This window comes from Thermobia domestica, chromosome 2 (genome assembly GCF_964235325.1).
Source record: "Thermobia domestica chromosome 2, izTheDome1.hap1.1, whole genome shotgun sequence".
Lineage (NCBI taxonomy): Eukaryota > Metazoa > Arthropoda > Insecta > Zygentoma > Lepismatidae > Thermobia > Thermobia domestica.
In genome coordinates, this window is record NC_137455.1 from 379,978,442 (window position 1) to 380,004,720 (window position 26,279).

The window sequence follows — 26,279 nt, forward strand, 5'->3', positions numbered from 1 at the left end:
CTAGGGCCTCTGTCACTTGTACTAAATACAAACAGTGCTGGATCTAGCCCGAGGCCGTGGGGCTATGTAGCCTCCCCAGTTTTTAGTGACAAAAATAATTGAAGATAATATTTATATATTTTTGAAAGGTTTATAGTAAACATATGATATATAGGTACCTATCATATTCTCGCTTCTGGCTCCCCCTTCCCCCCAGATTTTATCTTCTACATCCGCTTCTACGAACAGATTAAGAATATGGCTAAAACTATAAATTAACTATTAATGCCTTTGTTTTCTAATATTATTTCATTAGCAACTTTCCATTAGGAATGCATTCACGAGGGGATTTTTTTCGTAACGCACTGACAGGGGTCAAATTTAGCGGAGGCAGTCGAATAGCACATATGGTTGGGACGCCGAATGCGAGGAGTCAGGCGTTATTCAAGTCACTATAAGAGAAAAACAGAGGCGTTGTATAGGGGAAGAGATAAATTCTTCCCCCCTTGCATTTGAGCTTAAGATGCTCATATTCTAATCTACAGTTTTATATACTAATAAAAAAATGTGCGACTACTTATATTGCTTGAGAATTTTGACGCTACCCCTTCATCAAAACCTGAAATGACAATACTGTAATATAGTGCTCACTTCTGGTGCGAGCGATCGGTTCCGGCCATACGAATTCTCTTAACCATTTGGGATGATACGGAGGTGCATATAATTCTGATGTTGTGTTTCTCCATCTCCTTCCAGCGCTGCCAAGTAAACTGAGGTCCTTGGTCTGTTAGTATGCTATTTGGCACGCCAATTACTGACAATACATTGCGTTGGTGGTACTTCAGGACCAAGTTCGCTGAGATGTTTCTTAGTGCAAAGGCTACAAGGTATCGTGTACATCCGTCCATGATTATAAGGATGTATTTTTCTCCTGTGGGTGCCCTGGGAAGGAAACCTACCCGATCCACGTAATATATGTTCCTTGGTCTTGTTCCAACATGGCTAGTCAATGTCTTTTCATGAGGATGACGTTCTACTTTGGTTCTGACACAGATCTCGCAATCTGCAATCCAGCGTTTAAGATCTCTTCTCATTCCCTCACAGTAGTATGCAGTGCTGAGTGTCTTCCACGACTTGAAGAAGCCAAAATATCCTGTGGTGTTATGAGCATCTTTCGGTACTTTGTCGACAAGTGTCCTTGGTAAGCATGTCGTCAGAACTTTCGGGTTATGAAAATTTTTAAGACAGAGAATCTGATCTAATAGCTGATATCTGCTACTCCAGTTTTTATCGCGTTGGAGAGTATCTTCGTGGCTCCCATTCGTCAGGAATTCAATAATTGCCTTCAACTGGTCATTTTCTAGCCGCAGCCTAGCCAATTCCCGTCAACTGATTTCTAGAATCAGGGCTTTTGTTTGAAGTGTATTTACATTCAGGGTGCCAGCAGATCCTTCTTCGTAATACCTTGATAGATAATTCGCTACAGTGTTTTCACTTCCTTTGCAATACTTCATCTCAAACGAGTAGTCTTGAAGTTGAATACTCCCATTTGGTGAGTCTGCTATTCCAGTTCGTGTTCCGATGTAACCACTGTAGATTTTTATGGTTCGTTATGACGTTAAAATGTCTTGCCAGCAGGTATATTCAAAATTTCTGAATGCACCATAGAATAGCTAGACATTCCAATTCGTATATTGCGTAATTTTTTCTGCTAGCCGCAGGCTACGACTGGCGAATTGGATTACGCGTTTCTCATCACCCTGCTTCTGATACAAGTAGCCTCCGATTCCAGATAACCATGATTCACACTGGAGAGAAAATGGCTCACTGAAATTGCGATGATATAACATATCCTCAGCTACCGCCTGCTACAAGTCGTCAAAATTTTTTTGATCTTCCGAAGTCCATTTCCAGAGTCTATTCTTTTTCAACAGCTCATATAACGGTTGTGCCTTCTGAGCATATCCTGGGGTATACTGACGATGGTATCCTAGTATACTTAGAAATCTTCGCTCTTGCTTAACAGTGTGTGGAGGTTGCAAAATCAGAATGGCTTCGACATTACTGATACCCTTGATGATTTCTGTTGAGGATATTACATGTACAAGAAAGTAAATCTGGGGTAAAGCGAATTCGGACTTCTGCAGCTTTACAGTCATTCCTGCTTGTTTTATCGAATTCAAGACAGTGTTGATGTGCGTTAAGAGCTCTTCTAGAGTCCTTGACAATATTAACAAATAGTCCACATAACAGATTGTAAAGCCCTGAGCAGCATCACCAAGTACCAAATTCATTGCATTTGTAAATGACTGTGTCCTATTGCACAAGCAGAAAGGCATTACCTGGAATTCATACAATTGGTTCTCAAATAAAAGCTGCATAGGGTTTCGAGCTTTCCGTCAATTTGAACTCCCAGGACGAGGAGTTCATATTAATCCGTGCAAAGTATTGTACATCGCGAAACCTCTATTAATATTTCCTGGATTTCTAACGGTTGGGTCTGCAAGAATTTATTGTGCTTGTTGAGGGAAGAAATTCCACATATAGACGTAGAGTCTTGTCATTCTTAATTACTACCAAGAGTGGATTCAATGACATGACTTTGATTGTCGAATTATGTCCCATTCCAACATTTGTAATTGTTTTCGTACCGCTCCTCTGTGCGCAAGTGCGATGGGATAAATTTTGGAAACAATGGCTTCATTGGGCTCCACAGCGATCTCGTGCTTGTACAGTCGGCAACGTCCTGATCTCTCCGAAAAGAGCTCACTTTGCTTCTGAAGGACCTGTTTTAATTGCTTCTGCGCTTGTTACGAGGGCAATGCGGCTGCTCGCACTTTTTTCTATAATGCTGACATTTTCCTCTGCCACTACTGCAGAAACTTGGAAACTGCTTTCTTTGGTACATAATTCCGTTTCCTGTACATCACTGTTCAGGAATTGGCACTGAAATTAATTGCGTTCCTGTATTGTTCGCAGCTCATAGCGATCAAAGTCCAGCTCGGTGCATATTTTGCACAGGAAGTCAACTCTAAGCAGAAGGGAGTAAGTTGAGTCTCTTCACGACTAATATTTCTACCGCTACCTCCACTTCTGCGATTTTAATCGGGACTATTGTTCTTCCGAACGCTCTTAACCGATGCTTTCCAGTGATGTCGATCAATCGAATTTCGGTGGCTGGGAGCAACGTCGGATTGCGTACATCAGAAGCTATCGTTTGCCAAGTCTCTGTCATTTGTGTCGCTTCGCTGCCGGTGTCAACTATTGCTTCTAGCGAATGACCATTTACTTTAACTTCGATTCTAGGTGTTAGATAACGCTGTGGTTCTTCTTCGTCCTCATTGTTGCAGGTTAGCCATGTTGCGAAGATGTGTAGATTGGGTTCAGGAGGATTGATTTTTGTCTCACTTGTTGTGTTGATACATCTCCCTTCTCATCACTAATTTGCTCAGCGCAACTATTTCCTTCGGTTTCCTGTTTCTGTAGGTGCTACTGCGAGCTTGTAATGCACATGCTACATTCTGGTTTTGTGGACTCGACATCATCTTCACACCGTCAAATCGAGCCCTACGTTGGCGGTCTTCTTTTAGTTTTCCGAGATCCGTTTAATAACTTGATCTGTGTCTAGCTCCCTGACACCTTTGTTTCTGTGATTGGTGTTGTGCGGACGGCCATGACCGCGTCCTCTACGATTATTGTCAGTTCCGCTTTGAGAAACTTCTTGCGTCCGGATTTCTCGGATTTGACTAGTTTGTTGACCTACTGGCCCACCTCGTTGACCTCTGTTGCCTCTATGGTCTCGTGAATTTCTTCGTGATGGTTGGTCTATGTTTGTTCTCCTATGTAATCCTGATTGCGCGCGTCTATATGCCTGATCGCCTTCAGCAGGTAGATCAGTCTGTTGTGTCCATGTTCCTCCTCGTTCATGGTAACGGTACAAACGCTCTCTTCGTCTCCTGTCTCCGGGGGAATTGTGTGCTCTTGTCACTAATGCTTGCATCTGTTGGACTCTCCTCGAACCTTGTGCTGCACCATCCCTTTGGTTTCGCTCGCGAGGTTGATGCTCAATGCTGTCCAGCTCCTCACTATCCCCTAATATCATGGATAGTTGCTCCGTGTCCTGCAGGTGTATCCCTAGTAGCTGCCGCTGCACACGTGTAGGCAACATGTTCTTTACGTTGGACAACATCTCGGACATTGTTGGACTCAGTTCTTTGAATATTTTGACTTGCTCCCAGATTTCTTGGAGCGTCTTTCTGGAGTCGGGGTAATATCGTGTATTGCGAAGAGGAGTTAACTTGCTTTAGATGATAGCTCCGCTTTGGAAATTTCTAAGCAAAGCAATTCGAAAGTCTTCAAAAGTGGTTGCAGACTGCCGGAACTACTGAAAGTGGTTGTAATCCACATTTTTGCAGCACCTCTTAGGATCCGTGGAAGAATCGAGAGAAGCTCTGATTGGGTAACTCCATAAAGTCGACAGTCATTCAATAGTCGATCTAAAAAGGTTGATGGTAGACTTACAACAGCATCTGGGTTGAAGGTTGGCAACTCATAAATCTTGGATACTCTTAGAAAGCTTCGCCCACTTCCATGTATTTCAACTGATCGTTGGGACTGCGTATTGTCCCGTCCTAAATCCTCGCCAAGAACTAAGGCATTGCATGGTGGAGGTGAAGCAGTTCGGCTTCTAGAAGTCTCCCCTGTGTCCGTAGTTGTATGCACAACTGTACCCATCTCTTGGTTCTGCCTCTGCATCATTCGAGTAAATTCTTCAATCAATCTGTCTACTCGGTCAGTATTCTTCCTCTTTTCTTCTTGTACCTGTTGCAGCCGAATTAATCGTTCAGCGTGGACAGAGAGTTCTGTTCCGACACTCTGAATGCCTTGCTGTACCTCTTCTTGGTTGGCTTATATGTGCCTTTGTAATTTGTCTTTGTCGGACCTTGCTTGACTCTTCTGTCCCGCATGCGTTCTATTAACGTCTCCTAATATCACCTTTTGCCTTTGTTCAATCTGCCCCATAGGTCTCTCTTCTGTCATTTCTGTCTGCTGCTGCATTCTTTCTTCGAGCAGTTGCAGCTGTAATTGGTGTTCTTCGGCCTGTCTATCCAGCCTCTCTGCCACTTTGGCAGCGATACTATCCTGCAAATTTTTCATGTCCAGCGTCTGTTGTTCTTTCTTCTTGTTTAGTTTCCTTTCCAGCCCTTCTTGCTGCTTTCTCTGTTGTTCATCCAGCTTCCTGTCAACATCTTCTCGCAATTTTCTCTGTTCTTCTAGCAGTTTTCTTTGTTCTTCCTGAAAAGTCTGCAGATGATGAAAATCTCAGTATTTGCAGAATTTCTATTAGAAGCGTCTTGTTGCTCGATTCTAGTTGGCGTTTCTTCTGTTGTTGAAGATGTCTTCCCTCGGTCGACGTCACTGTTGTGTTGAGAGTGCTACATGTGACAAATTCTCGAGTAGGAGAGGATTAGATTACATCCTATTCCCTTTCATTTCTGCCACAATCAGGACAATTTTGTTGTTCTCCAGTCAGCATTTTGGTTCTTATTTCCAGTGCCTGAGCACGCAATCTCGGCATCTGAAACTTAAAAAATAGAACTAATTATTCATCAGGCGATAGTTTTCTATATAATGACTTTGTGTTCAGTGTGGTCCCAGGCTTCAAGTGTGTGTTCATCTTGAGGTTTACTCACTATGCGAATGAAGCATGTTTTACAATAATACCGTGATATTGAATTTGACCATCAACTGCAAGAATTCATTTTCCCAAAGGCTTCCCTATGTGACATAATATCTTTCTCATACACTCCTCAGCGTCTTGGACTACAGGGAAGGATGATATCAGAGTACAGAGGATTTTCTGGAGGCAGAGTTTCTCCTTATACGATGGCAAAGCCATTGCTCGCACTGAAGATTTCATTATCCGGCTGCACTTTCACTTCTTCTTTAAAACGTCCTAATAATACGTGCACTATATTCTGAGGGCAAAGTTCCATATCAAAGTACTTAAACTTGAAAAGTTCTTGGTGGCTGCTCGCAGCTCAGAGCTTATCCACTTTCAGCTCGGCGCGTTCATCGCAGATATCATCACCAAGGGGAAGGGGTGCGTTGAGTCTTTTGCTCCAAACGCAATATTCCACTTCCGAGCTCAAATCGGGAATTTCTCTCTTCCGATGGCTCTCTATCTATACATACATGCATCTCTAGGAACTTTCACGTGCCTCTCAAAAATTGTGTCTCCTAAGCCGGTTTTCAACATTGAGTATCTCATTTTGGCGGATATCTTCGTCCACCTGTCCTCTGCATTCATATTTATTTCACTTCCCAATATCAGTCATCAGATTTAAGAATACGCTGCTTAATAGCAATTTTTCTATGGCATTATGGTGTCTGCACTCTATCTTCTACTAAGGTGACCCAGATTTGTTTCAATGCGCCATGCCATTCTAAAAGTTTCTCGTCTACTGTTCTTGCAGTACGTTTTCTATGCAGTTATTGGATTTCTCTTTTATCACCGCTTCAAATGCAGTTTCTTCTGATGTACAATCATTGAAGTACTTTGAATTTCTTCTATGCCTCCATCCTTTAGGTTGGAGTGCTTTCTAGTATGCCCTCTCTCTGACCACCATCCCGAACCCTGGGCCACTATTCAAGTTCTAATAAGCCAAGATCATGGCGAATTCAATATTAGCGAAGCTGGTACCATTCAGTTTGTCTTCAATGTGTTTGGGTCTTTCTGTTGAGCTGTGATATGGCAAGTTTGTTCCTTGTTGCCAGTTGTCATCGGACATTTCTTGAGATTTAACTCTCTTGACCATACTTATGTGGATGCCATGCGCATCACTTGCATCGCATTGATAGCTCTGATGTTGGAAGGATTCCTTATTCATACATTCGGATTTTCTCTTAGCATCGGATTTGCGAGTGTCTTCCTCTCTGTATGCAGAACTTTTCTTATGAGGCTTGTGCGGGTCATTCCCTCTTCTATATAGATGACTACGATCTTGTTCTCGACGTCCTTTATGTACATTCCCCAGCTTTACATGCTTCTTGAGTCTTGGTTCGACTCTTATTTTTCCTGAGATAGTCCTTCCGCGCAGCTTACGCTTGACTTTGGGAGTATTCAAGGCACTTGGGCTAGTTGCAGGGCTGTCCACCGAAGAGTGAGACTCTTCGATATCCTGACTTGAATCCTGAACTAGTTGTTCTGGTGGAGGTGAAGCAGTTCGGCTTCTCGACGTCTCCCCTGTGTCCCGGTTGGATGCATCAGTCCCCGGTTGGATGCACGACTGTACCCATCTCTTGGTTCTGCCTCTGCAGCCTTCGGGTAATTTCCTCAGTCAGTCTGTCCACTCGGTCAGCCATCTTCCTCTTTTCCTCTTCTTGCACCTGTTGCAGCCGAATTAGTCGTTCAACGTGAACAGGGAGTTGTGTTTCCACACTATGAATGCCTCGCTGCACCTCTTCTTGGTTGGTTTCTATGCGCTTTTGTAATTCTTCTTTGTCGGACCTTGCTTGACTCTTCTGTTCCGCATTCATTCTATTAACGTCTTCTAATATTATCTCTTGCCTTTGTTCAATCTGCTGCATGAGTCTCTCTTCTGTCATTTCTGTCTGCTGCTGCATTCTTTCTTCGAGCAGTTGCAGCTGTAATTGGTGGTCCTTGGCCTGCCTATCCAGCTTCTCTGCCATTTTGGCAGCAATACTTTCCTGCAAACTTCTCATGTCCTGCATCTGCTGTTCTTTCTGCTCGTTGAGTTCCTTTCCAGCCCTTCTCGTAATTTTCTCTGTTCTTCCTTTTGTTCATCCAGCTTCCTGTCAAGACCTTCTCGAAATTTTCTCTGTTCTTCCATAAGAGTCTGTAGCATGACGACAATATCAGTATTTGCAAAATTTCTGTTAGAAGCATCTGCTTGCTCTGTTCTCGTTGGCGTTTCTTCGGTTGCTGGAGATTGTCTTCTCTCGGTCGACGCCACTGCTGTGCTGACAGCGCTACACGTGACACACTCTGCATTAGGAGAAGATGGGATTACATCCTGTTCCCATACATCTCTGCCACAATCAGGGCAAGTTTGTTGCTCTCCAGTCAGCATTTTGGTTCTTATTTCCAGTGCCTGAGCACGCAATCTCGGCATCTGAAACTTAAAAAATAGAACTGTTGTTCCTCTAGACAAATGTTCACAACAACAAAAAAATCAAATAATGTAATGTATAAACGCATAGTTACACAAACCAATTAAACAAAATTATTTCATGGAGTAGTTAGTGCCGCCTTTACTCCAGTGCCATTTAAATATCCCAAATTCCTCCATCTCTCTCTCTCTCTCTCTGATTCTTTTATAAATACTCTCTAATATTACAGATTTGTTACCTTACACACACACACACACACACACACACACACATATATATATATATATATATATATATATATATATATATATAAGCCAATACATTCTAATAGTAAATATTGTACTCTACCGCAGTATAAAATTATGAATACAAAAACTTGAAGCTAATAAATTCATAATACGAAGCACAAACGTAAATCTTAGTCTAAAATACTACTAAAAATACGAATATACAAATATGTCACGAATACATATATACTAGTACTGATTTACTTGGTTCGAAGTATTAATACCTATATTAAGATAAATTTGCTTATTCAGTTGACTGTACTTACTTTTTTTTTTACCTGTTTCTTTCCGGTATCCTCTTCATTTTTGTTTATTTTCTTCTGTTACTCAATCCATTCAAGTTCAATCAAAAGGCAGAAAGAAAACAAACCATTTCTAAGCTGTAGTCAATACTTTTTTTTACGACGTTCAGAAGGTTCACCCCCTGTCGTTTTTAGAAAGGCTAGTGTGTAAACCGTCATTTGTGAAGTCTTCTTTTTGACCTGAGTTTTCCTCCCTTCTGTGTTTCAAATACCAAGAGGATGTGAAGCAAAAATTATGCAGCAGACAGAATATTTCTCTCTCTCTCTTTCTTTCGTTTTTTTAAAGTTAAGTTGTTCTGGGTTGTTCCGCTGAAACTGTTGTGTCCGCTATAAACAGGAAAATTTCAAACTATCGGAAATGGAAATTCAATGCCATGAGTGTTGCCACACTCCATAATTTCGTAATTAGGAAGGGAAAATATTTTAATTTGATGTGAAATATTCGAATTTAAGTGAAGCGGGTCAATGATTGGAACGTCACTTTTGTCTCGAAAACACGAATCCCAATTTCGATGTGACATTTTATTGCAGTAAACATTATTCGGGTCCCTGTCCGGACGCCATATTTCACGCTTAGCTTTACTGGGGTTTGAGTCCGACAGGAGTCGAACCTCGGTTTAGCTGAAAACGCTACTGATGCGAGGATTCGTCCGCTGGGCCGCCTGAATATTACTTCCCCTCCTACTTCACTCCTAGACCAACCCCTCTCCGAACGGATTCCAGGGCTTTAGAGAAAGAAAGCCTTAAAAGTGGAATAAAAAGATTGCAAGCGCTAAAGAAAATGCTTTGCTCCCGATCTTCTTTCATATAACACATGCTGCATAGCTGAAAAAGGAAAATGTTTCTCTAATTTTGATTTTCTGGGAATAGCTGCACTGACTTTCATTGTGCTATATCATTGCTACAAAAAAAAAAAAAAAAAAAAAAAAAAAAAAAAAAGAAAAATGGGTAGCCAGAAAAATTATTAGGAATTAATTAACGCAGAATATTGCCAAGCTACTTATAAAAAAATGTTTAAGTAAAAGTCAGCTCAGCTAGATCCCTATGTAGAATTACTCAGAAATTTGTTGTTCTGCCTAAACTGAGATTAGAGGTAAACTGAACTTGACATAAATATATATTACTATAGATCAATACAAAGGAAATGAAATCACAAATCTACTTCTAGAGATCGATGTTTCTTGGCCAATATTTATACTCTACATTACTTTAGGTAGTCGACGCCTGGTTTCTCTAACAACTACCTATAGAAAGACTAAAGTCTACGTAATTAAACGTAATACTTTATTTTCGCTTACAAACATTCCGTCATATGTATTCCATTTTCTGTACGTCGTACAATATTCAAGAATCATCTGTAATACTTTCTTTCCAACATAATGGAAATGTAGTAGTAGTCTATCAATAACAAAACAAATATATCTTGTTTTATAATAAATCTATTCCTCTCCCTTGAGATACCTTTTATCTTAGCGGACTGAATGACTTAATAGTAACCAATTATATACGGAAGTTATTATTTAAAATAATTTATCGTAAGTTACATTTCGATTTTTTTAATAGATTATATTAATTAGCAATAAATATGTATAATAACTGATGTTTCCAACCTTCTATATAAAATAAAGTAAAATGATATTTTAAAAAATAAAGCTAGTTTTCGAGGTGACGAAGATACGATGATTTATTCGTCCTGAAATGCACTTGAATATTTTCATAACTCACTTCAGGATTCTCTCTAAAACACATACAAAGAAAGTGTATTTCGAATAAGTTTATCACTGCATGATCAAACCGTAAATTAAAAAAAAAAAAAAAAAAAAAAAATGAGTTGCGTTTCTGGGAAGTTTGCCACTAGAAATCCCTCAAACATTAATGTTCTTTCGTCACTTCAATCATGGGCAAATGACTGTTGAGTCAGTAGCGGTCAACCTCTGAATAAATGTGCTAAGAAAAGGGAGTAATGTAAAAATAACAACAGAAGTCTCTTTACGATCGTCTGGACACTTCCAAACTGACCCATATAACACAAATTGTTTGGTGTCCCTTTGGGTGTCTTGTAAGTATGCGTGCCAAGAAAGATTAATATGAAAATGGAAAACACCTCCCAATAGGAAAGCATGTCTAGATACTACCTTGTCTTTTAATTTCACACGACACGTAGAATCCTCATGTCCTACTTGGAGTACGGAGTTAGAGCATCCAGCTGGACCTTGCACTCGCTTTGTGGAGAAGACACAGAGCACCATCTTACACACACACAAACTGTCCACTTTAATAACGAGAGAGAGTTCGAATTATGGAGAAATTCAGGCTATAAACCCTTTCGTTGCAGCGACACTAACAATAAGGCTTTATTTCCAGCACATATTTGTATAATAAAGATAAACAAAAATATACATATGTCTGCAAAGATGTTGTGAAGGCGTTATTTCTAGTCTTCTCACTGCATGTTTCCTGTAGCAACTGAACTCGTTTTCAAAAATTAGCCTTTTCTCTCTTCTGTTAATTTTTGAATTTTTTTCTCTATGTGTGGATGTGTTTGTGTGTCTGTGAAAATGGCTTGGGTTTCTCCTCCACCCAAGAGCGATAAATTAGCATGATGACAGCAAGGGTCCTCGGAACTTCAGTGAGATGACCACTGCTCTGGTTCTTAAAGATATTTTCTTCTCTGTCCAGACTCCAAACAGAACACGAAAAAAAATACAAAGCGAAAAAAATTTATTTTTTTTAAAAAAAATACAAATTTTATTTAATAATACATACACAATTGTGAGAGGTGACGACTGTCATAGAGGCTTCACAAGGAAAGTCAAATATAGTGAATTGTTTATTTTGATATGGGAGCATATAGATTGAGTTTTACTATTTGTGTTATGTTTATAAGAGCAATTAATGACTAATACAAAATATACCATACGATAATTCACACTTGGAAACATAGACATAAATAAATACAAATTAATATACAGGAAATTAAATCACAAAACTAGTTCTAAAGATCGATCTTTCTTGGCCATGGTTTATATTCTAAATTACTCTAGGTCGTCAATGCCTAGTTTTCCTAACAACCATCTATATAAAGACTAAAGCCTAAAAATGTTTTAAAATTAAATGTAACACTTTATGTTAATTTATAAACATTCCGTCAAGTGTATTCAATTTTATTTACGTCGTACAATAAACAAGAATTAGCTATAATACTTTCCTGCGACAGAATTTGAAATGTAAGAACAGATAACAAAACCAATACCTCGTGTTAAAAAAAATTCTATTGTAGTCGCTTAAGTTACTTTTACCTTAAGTTACAAAATAATGGTTGTTTTACATGGAGTAATATGCTCACACGTCCATCAAGGTGTATATGTATTGTATTTGTGACTGCACTTGTATGTTATCTTTTGTCCCCTCCCTTGAAAAAATCCTGCGGGAGTCCTTGTTTCTGGTATTATTTCAATCTTAATACTTTGGTTAAAAGACTGGCAGCGCCAGTCTAAATTGATTACTTAGTAGTAGTGTTTTCTTGTTGAGTAGTAGATTTTACCAGTATTGTTCTTTTTTTTTTTTTTTAATTTTGGCACCCAGATTCCTAATCTGCACTCAAAATGTCTAGTGGTGTCGAAATTGGAATTTTAAAAAAGTGTTTCCAGCAGGCCCGTAGCCAGAACACTAAGGCAGGGAAGCCGAAAGCATTTTTTTAAGGGGGAGGAGCTAAATTAAGTTCACATCACATTCATACATACCTGCAAATAAATCGAAAATTTAAGGAATACTGAGCACCCTGACTTTCCTCTAGCTATGGGCTTGTTTGTGAAGGGAGGGGATTGATGCTAGTCCATCCTTTCGATGCGACACTCATAAGAATATTGTAAATACATATATTTAATTGTTCAAATGAGTAATATTGACCACGAATGTTTATGAAAATATATGTAAATAAAAATGAGATAAAATAAATGTCTGAAAGAATTAGTAATGAAATAGATTATTTTTTTTTTCAAATTCGTATGTTGTATGGAATAAAGTTCATTGTATAAAATTATTAGTGGAAATTATATGTTCAATTTCCTAGTATACAGGACACTTCCAATCTGTAAACGATTGTACAGTCAGCGACAAAATTTCTTTCCATTTGATGAACTTATTTTCGTTAAAAAAAAAAAAAACTTGAACGAAAGAACAATTTAAGTATAGTTTTCAGTAAATTAGAAAGAATATAATTTTCTATACGGTGCAGCCATACCACCGTTATTTCCAAAATAAATTTTACCAGCGGAAATAACTTTTGTTGCTGACTGTACAGTATTCATGGTGGGATGTTACTATACTTCTAATAGATCGTATTTTGCTTTAATAATTCAAATAGCGTAACATCTATAGCCTAGTTGTATATGTCGTGTTTTTGTTTATAAAATTAGGGACAATACAGCTACATCTATGTGTGCCATAGATCGTAAACATCAACTTGTTCAATCCCAGTGGTTCTGCGGACAGCTAGGAAGATGCATGGTGTCCCTGTTCCTCTAAGGCAGGCCGGTAACCATCCCAAAAATGTAGAGAGGGCCCTGTAGAAGTTAGGGGGGCGGATCCAACCATATTATATTTCCTCACCATATTATAATTTATTTGTAAACCTATCGAGAATATTTTAGAGGGGTTAGTCAAAATTTAGGGGGGCCGGTCCCCCTAGATCCCTTGTGGATACGGGCCTGCTTTAAGACGCGGCTCCCAATCCCCCAGGATCTATTTAAGTACGAAAATGAAATGCATACATTTCGCTGAAATATCAAATATTTTTCTATAATAATACACAAAATAATTCACGTATCTTGTTGATAATAACAAGATAATCTTGTTGATAATAACGTTAATAATCTTTGTTAATGATAGCTTTTCAAGACACGTGCTTAGTTGGATAACCTAAATTGTAGCTGATAACCATTTATTGCCAGGGGACCACGGCTGTCTTCTTCGATAAAACATCAAACAACATGTTGATACCCTTCGAAGTTAGTCTTACGTTTCAAGTTGGTATAACTTTTTGTGTGTGTGTTGTGTGTATGTGTGAACAAGACACCCTGGATTCGATTCCACCTGATAAATTATCATTGAAAGCAGAAGTGCCCATTACCCCCCCCCCCTTAAGTGCTTGGGCTCAATCCCTTCAAATTCAAATTTATCCCCTTTCAATTCAAAGTAGTAGAGGAGATAGAAGATAGTTGTAAAAAAACCAAGATAACTTACTTTGTGGACTAAATATTATCCAATTTCGGAACTTTCTGCCATTTTTAAATCTATCATTAATTGTAGTTCGATTGCGTCATTTTCAATTCAAAATTATTTCCCTCCTACACGAAGATCTGATGGGCGCTATTTGTGCCCTAATACCTGCCTATGGACACGCTTGTTAATTTTATGGGTGATAATTTGTTGGATTTGACAAAATGAATCGATGATTGCAGAAAGCAGAGATGGCATGTGTCCCATGACCCACTCTGACCCACCATCCACCAAGACCCATCGTCGTCCCTTCTCTCAACTGACTAAAGAGTTTACACTTCTAATAAAATAAGGCTGTGAAATGATTACTGATCGGAGTTTGAATTTCTACGCTCAATCGCTCAAGCAACGTTCTGTTACAATAACGATAATCTAACTTTTACGATATAAAACGGCATAAAGTGTTTGTCATGGGCGATATTATGATGAATTTCAATAAAAATTGTCATATATAATTATTTTATTATGGAATTACAGATACTTCTCAGTGGAAAATTGCATGAAATTTACAAGCTTCAAATGAAGGTAAAGTAGGCTAACGTTAAAAAAAAAAAAAACTATAAAATTTGACTGTCTCAAAAACCAAGTAGTAGTATAAGTAATATTGCTATTATTACAATTACAAATATCAATATCCAAAAGCGCCTGAAGTTCTTTTTTCACTTAGGTATATTCATCTCAGGTAAATAAATAGAAACAAATGAAAAAGGATGAAAAATGAAGGCCTTAAAATTAAGACGTAGACAAATTCACTAGTGTTTAGATGCTGTCTACGATGCACTGAGCAGAGTGGATCTGTGGATCAGAATGAGTCATGATGGGTGGCAGTGGTCACATCCTGCTGACCCACAGACCCACTGGTCCTCCTGGCCCACGATCCACTGAGCCACTTCATCTTTGGCAGAAAGCACCTTAATCCATTTTCGTATAGTTATGAAATATCAAAGAAAAGCTATTTAAATATCTTGAATGTCTATCTTTCTGTACTCAATCTATAATTCAAGGGTTCATTTTTGTTAAACCTTTGACTACAGTTTATATATATATATATATATATATATATATATATATATATATATATATATATATATATATATATATATATATAAAGTAGCATATAACCATAGAGATTCAGAAAACGTCCATAAACCAAATTCATTTTAAAAAGACTCAAATCCTTTCTGCAATAATTGAATTAACAATTTTATTGATGACAGCAATATTTTAGAGCTTTTAAAAACATTTCTTAAATTTTAGTGCCTTTTAAATTATTTTCCACTTTTAAGCTGCTTTTTGAAGTTGGTTAATATTTTATATAAAAAGATTTTAAGAGTCAGACTTTAGATTCAACTAATATTCCTTGGAACTGCATATACTCTACATATCGTAAAGTATTGTAAAGTATAGAATGACCCATCATTATGTATATAATGTTTGAATGACGGTAGTTTTTTGAATTCTGGACAAAAAGTTTTGACATGGCAACACTGTGCGGCCTAAGTGGGGAATAACGGTCACTGAACTTAGAACCGTTAGTGTATGCCAGACAGGATGTTGGAACTGTTGTCTCTAAAACTGCGTGTGCGTTGTGGGTCTGTGGAGTGGCTAGGGATGCGCACGAGACGACTCGAGACAGGATTTTCCTGACAAAATTCGAGTCGAGACACAGCTCTTCCAATAGAGAAATATACATTTTTCGAGTCGAGACGTCACTTTTACGGCACATTTTCGAGACGAGACAGGCACAAATCTTGTCTGGTGCGCATCCCTAGGAGTGGCCAGCTCGATCTCCCGATTTGAAAAACATTTTCTGACTTTTTCTTATGTGGTGTTTTAAAGGACAAAGTGTATCAACATCACATATACTGATATCAATTTGGCAGAACTACAGGAAGCTATAACAGAAAACCAAACTACGCAAAGCTATTATAGGAGAGGTTCCACAGGATACCAATACGGGTTTCTCAAGCTGCTTGTAATAACGATGTTCTTCATCTCTATGCATGTATCAAATTGAATATTGCATTGGTGGGCCATACCAGGGAGAACAGAGATTAAATTATTCTAAGGAAAGATATGAGATTAGTGTGTTTATGTTTAAGTCATGTGACTAGTTTCGTCAGTGTAGTCCTTGAAATACAACATACATAACTATGGTCCACCCTGTACATTTCTACATTTCATGTCCTCTTGAGAGAGAGAAATTAACGTACCATGAAAATAAAACTTGAAACTATAGAGCTAATATGTTTATCTAAATTCTATAGCAAGAGTTAACGCTTATAAAGAAGACATTTGGTTCTAATATTCCGTGGAACTTTTCCCAAAGGAATTAGGAATTCTTAACAAGACCACAGAATAATATTCACACATCTCATCGGCAAATATATAAGAGTGTCTGAGTGTTGCAGATTCCAGGAAATCGTATCCCGATCTTTTCATACGTTCGTTTATGTATTCCAATGTGTACACCTGTTTCGTATGCAATCACAGATGCAACTCTATTATGAAAATGGTTTCCGGTCGAATAGGTATATACTTCAGAGATGAAATCTTACGTGTGACTGAAGGATGCACATTTTTCAATGTTTATTTATTACTACCTTTTCTAGTATATACGCGGGGGGCACGGTGGCTCAGTGGTAGAGCGCTTACCTCTGGTGCATGGGGTCCCTGGTTCGATCCTAGGCTAAGTAAGTTTGTGGTGGATAATATCATGTCCGTTGGGTTTTCACGGGGTACTCCCATTTCCTGCTACATTACCATTATTCCAGTTCTTCCATCATCATTCACTTACTTTAAATATGGTCTTCCTTAACCTTAGCCAAATGGGCATAACCCTGAAATCAAATGGAATGAAATCTTTGAGTTTTACGTCCCAGGCTTATGCCGACAAGGATAAAGGAGACGGTGATAATGAGTAATGAATGGAATGGTGGAATGAAGAAAGTGGGAGGAAACGGATAAACCCCGAGAAAACCCACGCACACGGTGTTTGTCCACCACAAAGTTCACTTAGCGGGAGCAGGGTTTGAACCCGAGACCCCAAGCACCAGAGGTGAACGCTCTACCACCGATCTACCGCGGCCCGGGCATAACCCTGGTACAAAAGATTTTCCAGTATATACTGGTGTCTGACACCGTTCATAATATAGGTCCTTCACTGTAGTACCTATATGAAAGAAGATAATACTTTTATAATGATTAGTTGATCCTCCTAAGCCTTCGCCTCGCTATACGCTATAGGCTAAAACCGTCGTCAATTAAAACCTGAACGCTAGCGCCATCTATTGATGCCTGATAGCAGACAGTATAGATAGTGACATCCAGTGGCGGCGGTTGGAAGTTAAAAGTGGTAGGGGGGGCATACATGATCTGAACAATTGTATATCAGTGTTAGACTTCCTGGTTGTTTCTAACACTGATGAAAGGTTGTATAACTAATAGGATACTTTTTTTTTCACTTAAAATACCGTATATCGTATTTCTATTTTATTAAGTAAATACATAACAGCAATACAGGTAGTTACTAGTCCTTTATACTCTAAAACAACGAAAGTGTAAGAAGAGATTTGAGTTCTTGCTCATGAACATCTTAAAATTCTGTCTGGAAAGTTGTTTGATCAGATTACTTAATAAATTTGCAAAACAAATAAATAGAAGGGATAATATTAATCATAGTAATGAATAATGACGCTTGTTTTGCAGAAGTTATATTGAAACTGGGAATTAAAGAACAAATTATATTTTTAATTCCACACATGTCATTACTCTTAGAAAACAAAAGACAGTAAATACTACAAGCATATGATACGACATTTAAAGAAATACGAAATTGCATTGAATTGCAATTAAAACGTAATTCCTATAGCTTTCTTAACTCCACGGGAAGACAAATAACCAATACGTACTCACGGAACGGCAAATATCATATGACATCATTTCTTTCTATGAAACAGTAATACATACAAAACTATTACCAGGGTGTCCACATTCTGGAAAATAAGTGAAAGTCAGGTAAGTAAAATGTATCAGGTGAAGTCAGGGAAATGACAGATTGGTCAAGGAAAGTCAGCAAAAAATCGATTTAAGTCCATTGTTCAATTACTGAATTTATGAAATAGGATTGATTTCTTTACTGTTACGGGATGTAAAATGTGGTGTTCTTAATGATGATATTGAGGGAGTCAGTGTTCTCTGATATAGTCGTTGAAACTAATTTTCTGCGAAAAACACATCTAACTGCATCCTGACATATTTGCTCAAAAGGGTAGACGCTGTTCTAGAAGAATTGCATGGTGCCAAGAGGATATCTGGACAAGTGGCTGAGAACGCGAAGAAATAATATCTCCAGCTCACAGTGAAAGCTCAGACTGAAGAATTTAAAGAACATTCGAATGAATTCATAGCCAATGATAGAGATGGTATTGGACTTGATGAGTTTTTTACTTAGTCTTAGGAAATGGGAAGAACTTCGTTGACTTATGGTTAAGTTATGAAATTGTGTTTTATCTTCTTTCACGGAAACGCATTTTTTCAAAGTGGTTTCACAATAAATAAAATTGTCATTGTTGAGAACTTACAAGAAAAATCTTTGGTGGCTCAACGGATCATATATGATTCTGTGATGAGAATAGGTGGATCATCAATGAATTCAGTGAGAAGTTCAATGAGACAATATCAAGTGTATTTGGAAAAGAAAGAAGATTCAGGAACAACTAAAGGAGCTGGAGGAAGAAGAGAAGATAATTAAACTGTAGAGGCAACAAGAAGGATATTCAGATCAATGAGAAGAAAACTATGCGAGAAAAGATGAAAACAAATTTCTAAGTGGGTTGCATTTAAAAACTGCACCAGCAAAAATGTTACATAATGTGTGTTTTTTTTATTTAATAATCAGTAAAATCATCTATAAACTGTTTATTACTATAGGCAATATTATAATGCTGTGTAATTGGTATTATAATCTGTATTTTTTTTTCATATCGTAAGTAGTCTGTATACTGCACACTTTCGTTTGTAACTTTACATTTTGTGTAATATGTAGGCCTAATCAATATCGGCCTAATGCATATGTTTGTAAATTTACATTCCTTCGGAAAGAAAATTGAAAAAAGAAAGAAAGAGAAGCGGAAGAGAACAAGGCCAACTATGGGGAGTGTGGTGGTTGGAGTTGCTTCCTTTTTTCTACATTTTTAAGTTATTCAGGGGTCAGGGATATCTGGAACTTTTGTCATGGAACGTCAGGGAAAAGTCAAAGATCTTTTCTCCAAATTGTGTGGACACTCTGTTTACATTTCCAAATGAAATTATATAAATTAGGGCGTCACTTCAATAAGTGGGGGCGGGCAACTGCCCCCTCTTGCCCCCCTAATCGCCGCCCATGGTGACACCTATTGGGGCGGTTTGCATATCATTACATTCTGATTGCGAAGTTCTGTTTTTAACATAAGGATGATAAATTTATCCATAATTAATCTTATTTCTTAGTAATCCTGAGATTGCATACTAATTTATTTATTGAGTCTTGTGACTGCGGTGCACCCTTTCCATGCATCACTGATACTTTCACCTTTTAGTCCCAAGTTTTTCCGGGTACCCATCTCATATAAGCTGGGTGAACCCCTGAAACACTTTGGAACAAGGGTAGAGCAAAAAAATAAATTCCGCCCTCACTGGAGGTCGAACGCGGGATGTCTAGTTCATAGACACATGCCTTAACGACTACGCTACCATGATTTTGTTCCATAGATGCGCAATTGGAATGTTGTTTCCTGTGATATGGAGATAATCTAACCCTCTGTATGTATACCAGAGATCTACGGCAAACAGTACAAGATTCATTGTACTGAAGGCATGGTATAGGTAGTTTCGGCTCTGCCAATGAATGTTTCAAAGATATGAAATCAATCAGAAAGAGTTTTCGACAACTCGATATTTGGGACGTCATCATAGGTATTCTGCTATCACTTGCAGATCACTTGCTGCAATTGGGAAGCTTCCATGCTCCAGAATCTTCCGCTAGCGTCTTCGTCTTCACGTACGATTTCTCTGTTTTGATATCGTCCATTAATTATGGTCTTCGTCCTCTCCCTCTCTTTCCTGCCAACATACCCTCCAGCACTTCCCTCATGATACAGTTCCTTCTTAGCCAATGTCCCAACCCCTTTCTCTTCCTCTTTTTAATAATATCTAAAATTGTTCTTTTCTCCTCTTCCATTTCTAGGACTCTCTAATTCGTTTTTTAGCTCGACCCAGCTAATTCTATCCATTCTTCTCCACACCCACATTTTGAAGGCTTCCAGTCGTCTTTCATCTTTCTTGCGTAATGCTCATGTTTCTGCCCATAGCACAATATTCCACACGAAGTACTTTTTTGTCGAAAAATTTATAATTAGAGACAATTTAATATAAATATGATCCACAATATGTACTTGCTACTAAACATAATTTAAATCAGAGGTTCCCAACCATGTTTACCTCGCGCCCTCTTTGTAAATCTAACGTATTTCACGCCCCATCCCCACATCCTTCCAGCTCGTTAATCGTATATGCTTTTTGTCGGACCGGTTTTGCGATTAGAAATGCACTTTTGAATTCTCAGATATTCAGTAATAATAATAATAATAATAATAATAATAATAATAATAATAATAATAATAATAATAATAATAATAATAATAATAATAATAATATTTTTCTTGAAGCCCATGTTCTACGTACATTGGAATAGCATTTTGTACTCATTTTTGATATTTTTTGGAAAGAATTTTAATTTTATAATTATTTAGTTTTCAATAACGTAGAAATGTTGAATACGACTGAGAAAGACAAGTTGTCAACCATGTAGTGTCTGTGAAGCTAAATTTTAAATGACTATTACACAGTGGCGGATGTAGCTTGGAAGCGAGAGGGGGGGGGGGAATCAGACCTTCCCATTTTTTTGATTAAGAAAAACAATTGAAGCTCTTATTTACATATTTTTGAGAGTTTATAGTAAGCGTTGCCTTTTATTCTTTATTGGAAAATCTTTGAAACATTAGATATAGTTTCAGTTGCAGTTTTTCTGTTATGCAATGCATAAATCAATACGTGAGGTCCACAACATTAACACCCAACCTAACCATAATATACATCGGGAGAAACTGAAGTTGGAAACTTCTGCAGGACCCATGAAAAATTGTAAACTCTTGATATACCTACCATAGTCTGGGTTCTGGCAGCCCCCCCTTCCCCCCAGTTTTTACTTTCTTGGTCCGCCACTGTCATTACAAGTCGTGATTTATTCAAAATCTCACTATTCATTTCTCTCAGTAGCTTCACCCCATTTGCTCGCTCTTCATGCACCACAGACAGAGCCGTAGCTAGAGATTTCTGCGCCCAGGGCAAAATAGAATTCAGCGCCCCCTACACTCACTTTAGCAATCATTTTATATATATATATATATATATATATATATATATATATATAAGAAAAGCAGCTTTTGTTCTTACGCTGAATTTTTATTTATCTTCTTGTAAAGACCATTACAACAACCAAAAACGATCTTTATGTATCCTTTTCCAAACAAGAGCTGCTTTCGAGAGTCTTACTTTGGACTTTTTGTTAAACTTGACAAAACTACCTTTGGTTGTATACAAATTCGCTAGGAGAACAGTTATGGAAAGTTACTACTATTTACAACATTTCATACTATTGATAAGAAATGAAATTTTAATACATTAAAAACTATGTGCTTTTAAATTGTCCCAAATGGGTGACAGTATTAATTTCCAGTAATAATTGTAAATTTTAAAATTTTATTCTGTATGTGACCACATCAATAGTCTGTTAATTTCGATCTCTTAACGGTAAAAAATATTTTGTGAAATGTAATGGAAATTCAGAAGGATCCTTCTTTGTGAATTTCTAAATATTGATCGATGGAGGTGAAGAATATGTTCAATGTTTGTACTTAAAATCCAAAATATACTTTGGCTACTATATATGTCTGAAATTAATTAACATATTAAAATACACTATCACGTACATATATGAAGAATGTGTGTACTTATGTTTTGTATGTATGTAGATAGATAAAAACATCACACAACTAGACACGCATACACAAAATAATATGGTGCCGATATAAAAAGTTGATGAAAAATGACCTCAATAAATTCCTCCAAATTGGAAGCATTTGATATGTCAATGGAATTTTAAAATAAATCATTGGTAGTGATTAGTATGTGTAAAAAAGTCGAACTTCGTCGGGCTAAGTTCTGATCCCTTAAGCCCTTATTCTACAACTGCTTGAAGTTCGAAAATGTTATTGTTTCCCTCGTTTACTTTTATTTTTAATATTCCCGCGCAAACAGCAGCTTGAATGTGTCTCTACACTCTTCTCACGTTCATACCTTCATTCTCAACGTCGCACAGTGGGGCCAAACCAGGCAATTCTTAGCAAAAAGTCGAAGAATGAAGTAAAAGATTGACTTGATATAATTTGCTATAATGAAACCTTAATAGTGTACACATAAGATAATGTGCAGGAAAAGAAGTGATAGCTATTTATAACGAATTCATGGGACGTGTAAATTTGGTTATCCACCGAAGCAGGAAAGGTGCTGCTTAGTGACAGAAGATAGGAAATTGACTTTGAATGTGACTATTCCTACATTGCGTGTAGATATTCCGTGACTGGTAAACATGGTGACACGACCGACATGTATGTATCGTTTTGTATATTTAGAATGTTGAGGTAATGTGTTATCAATAATCATATTTGGAATGATGTTAATATCAGTATCATATCCCTATGGTAATCCCCTACTTAATATCATATTTGGAAAATGCTGTGGTACTGAAAGCATATAAACTGTAGTCAAACGATAGAATGGCATTTTAGTAGAAAATATCGCATAATAATATTATGTCTGTGATTTTTTAATATATCGTAGCGGAAACATTGTTCTCACTGTATGCACAGTGAAAACCTGCACATATTTGCACTTTTGGGAAATATAGCGCATGAAAATGTTTGAGGAAAACCGCATTTTGGATGCAATGCTGCTTTTGAATTGAGGTGGGATGAATGTGAGAGCAAGTGTTAGATTATTAGACGTGTGATCACGCAGTGACAAAGTTGAATATAGATCGATTCTGGGAATTTTGCCGCCAAACCTACTTGGTGCTTCTCCCCCTAGGACCCATCTTGTTACCAACATCCAATCATACTTCTCTGGCATTCGCCAACAGAACTAACCTCTAGTCAAACATGTGTGATTAATGGTGGCGATATTTTGAAACATCAATGTTTGCCAAACAATCTATGGACCATAAGGTAGAACCATATTTAAAATGGTGTTGATCAATTCAGTATAGCGTTTTTTTGTGATGCGTTGCGTGCACAGAAGTAACATTGGAATCAACTGTAATGAGCCTCCGCTCGCTCCAGCTCAGAGTGTTCCAATCAAGCCCTGAAATCAGCCCACGTAATGCACGATGCAATATATGAAACAAGCTGAACAGGTTACTGATGCTTGTAAATCATAATATGTTTAATACATCTGATAATATATCGAGAACTTGTGATGAGATAATTTTTATGTATTGAAGCGTCCTTGCATCTTCATTGTCATAACGAATCCTCCACAACTTGGAAATAATTTTGAGAAGCAAGAACTTTTCTTCAATTTTATTACTCTTCAGTTGTAAAAAGAATAAGTACACTTTTTCCTTTCATGCGTAAGAATGTAAGTCAATCGTAAGTTGCCAAATCAAAGCATATTGCCCACGCGTTTGTTTATGCCAATCATATAATCTGTTATATTATTTAGGCGCGAATATAAGGAATATTTCCTTTTATGATGTAACACTCTATGTTTTTCATAAAATAATGTCGAAATAACATTATTGTAGCAACTGCACACACCAAACTATTTGGTTTTCTTTCAATTTTCTGCTTCATATCCCGAATTCTTATTTTTGCCAAGAATTCAGTGCCTTGGCTCCACTGTGCGTCGTGATTAATCGGATTGGATAGGAAAAAAAATGAAATGAAATCTTTGATTTTTACGTCCCACGGTTATGCCGGTTAGGCTAAAGGAGACGGTGATGATGAGTAACGAATGAAATGGTGGAATGAAGAAAGTGGGAGGAAACGGGAGAACCCCGAGAAAACACACGCACGCGGTGTTTGTCCACCACAAAGTTCACTTGGCGGGGCTGGGATCGAATCCGGGACCCCAAGTACCAGAGGTGAACGCTCTACCACTGAGCCCCCAGGGGTAGAAAAACGTTTTGAACTAAGCAAACTCATCACTGTCAAAACGCCGAACACGACTTTGCTCGTTTCTGAGTTTGAAAATGCTCCTGCGTACACTATAAGTCATTACTCGGCAACTTGTATACCACATGTCATTAAGAAATCATCTATAACTCTTTAAGTAATAATTAAAAACTTGTGACTTACTTAAACTTTTGGATTGCGAGCGAAGCGAGCAAGGAAATTTTTAAGAAATCTACGTATTTCATTGATAACCGACAGCAATATTGATCTAATAGGGCGCCAATACTTTCTGGGGGCGACTCGTCTTTTATTCATGTCCAACACAACTTTTTCTTTCTCCTTGCTCGTTCGGCGCCCCCTTGTTGTCAGCGCCCGGGGCGGGCGCCCCGCTGGCCCCCCCCCCCTTAGCTACGGCTCTGACCACAGATTGGGAACCGCTTTTTAAAAATAATTAGAATTAGAAAAATGAAAGAAAAGACATCTATGTTTATAAAAACAACTAAATGTAAAATACTTACAGACAAGTTATTTTCAATTTTTTTTCTTGAGTCCTAGTTGGAACTGTTGTTATAGAAATGTCATCTTTATTGTTGCAGAAGACAGGGCTGTAAACAGAAAAAATAACGGTTCTTGAATTTATTGGTTGGCATTTCTTTAATATAGCTAAATTAATCTTATCATATAACATCTGTCACAAGGGCGCCGATCCTGGGGGGCCCGGGACCCCAAAGCTCATGTGGGATCCCCTATTGTATTTATGAATATACAATATTTGGCATAATTTGAGTGCAATTTGTCTTAAAATCCTCATATATATATCTTCTGCATCTAAATGGGCCCCCAAAAATTTACAGAGAAATCGGCGCCCTTGATCTATCATAGGAATCGGACACTCAACACAACAAACTAGGGAACATTTGATAACAAAAGGGAAAATTTTGTGAGTTGAGGGAAATTTTCTTAAAGAAATCTACGAACAGTGATTCTAAGTAGGAAATAGGCTTTTCGATAAACCTATTCTCCCCGTGCGGAGGACGAGCATTTCAGCTAGTCTTTAAGTAACTGATTTTTCTGTCATTGCTGTAGGTACAATGATGATATATGTATGAGCATAATACCTTGTGATGGTTTTGAGGCCAAAGACGTTTCTTCATTGTTACACGTTACTTCAGATGCTGATCACTGGCACGTGCTTTTGTCACGTACTCCGTATATATCACCTTCTTTCAATATGAACAATGAAATGGCGCGCTTTAACGAACATTTATCTTGAACGATGCATGCATACGAGTTATTACAGTGTTACAACGGGTGAAGACAAAATCAATTATTTAATACCTAATTTTAGAATATCCTAAGAGGAAATATAAGGAATGTTTAGCATGTGTAGTATGTCAAAAGAACTTATGATGCCAAAAGTTAATTCTTTTGTATTTTTGGAAGAGATTACTTAGACTGGTTGTGGGAATAATCCAAGTCAAAATTTCCCAACCGGTGTGTCGAGAAATGAGTGCGTCGCTTAATTTTAGAATTTAAAATTAAATGTATGAAAATAACTTTAATCGACTATGTTATTCTTAGCATTTGGTAACAAATCAATCTTGAGACAGAATATTATGAGTCAACCAAGAAAGTTCTGTCGCTTTTTCTGGAGGTCTGTGTTCAATTGTCCCTCCCACCGTAAGTTGAACGTGAATAGAGATAAGACGAATTTCAGTTGGTATGCATAAATCCAACATACTACCTGGTTGTGACAGTTCAGTTACACTGTGAACTTGCGTAAGGACAGAGTGAACATGGGACCTCCACATGGCGTCGCAAGAACGTGTATGCTCTACGAACTCAAACTTGAGTCAAACGTCATTGTAGCGGGCCGCAAGAGATGCCAGGCCTTTGGTAAGGGTGTTGTGACTACTCGGACAGTGCAGCAGTGGTTCAACAAATTTAAGGACGGTGACGAAACATTCGAAGATGCACCACGTGCCAGAAGGCCAACACATGTACAAAATGAAGATCTTCAGGCAGCA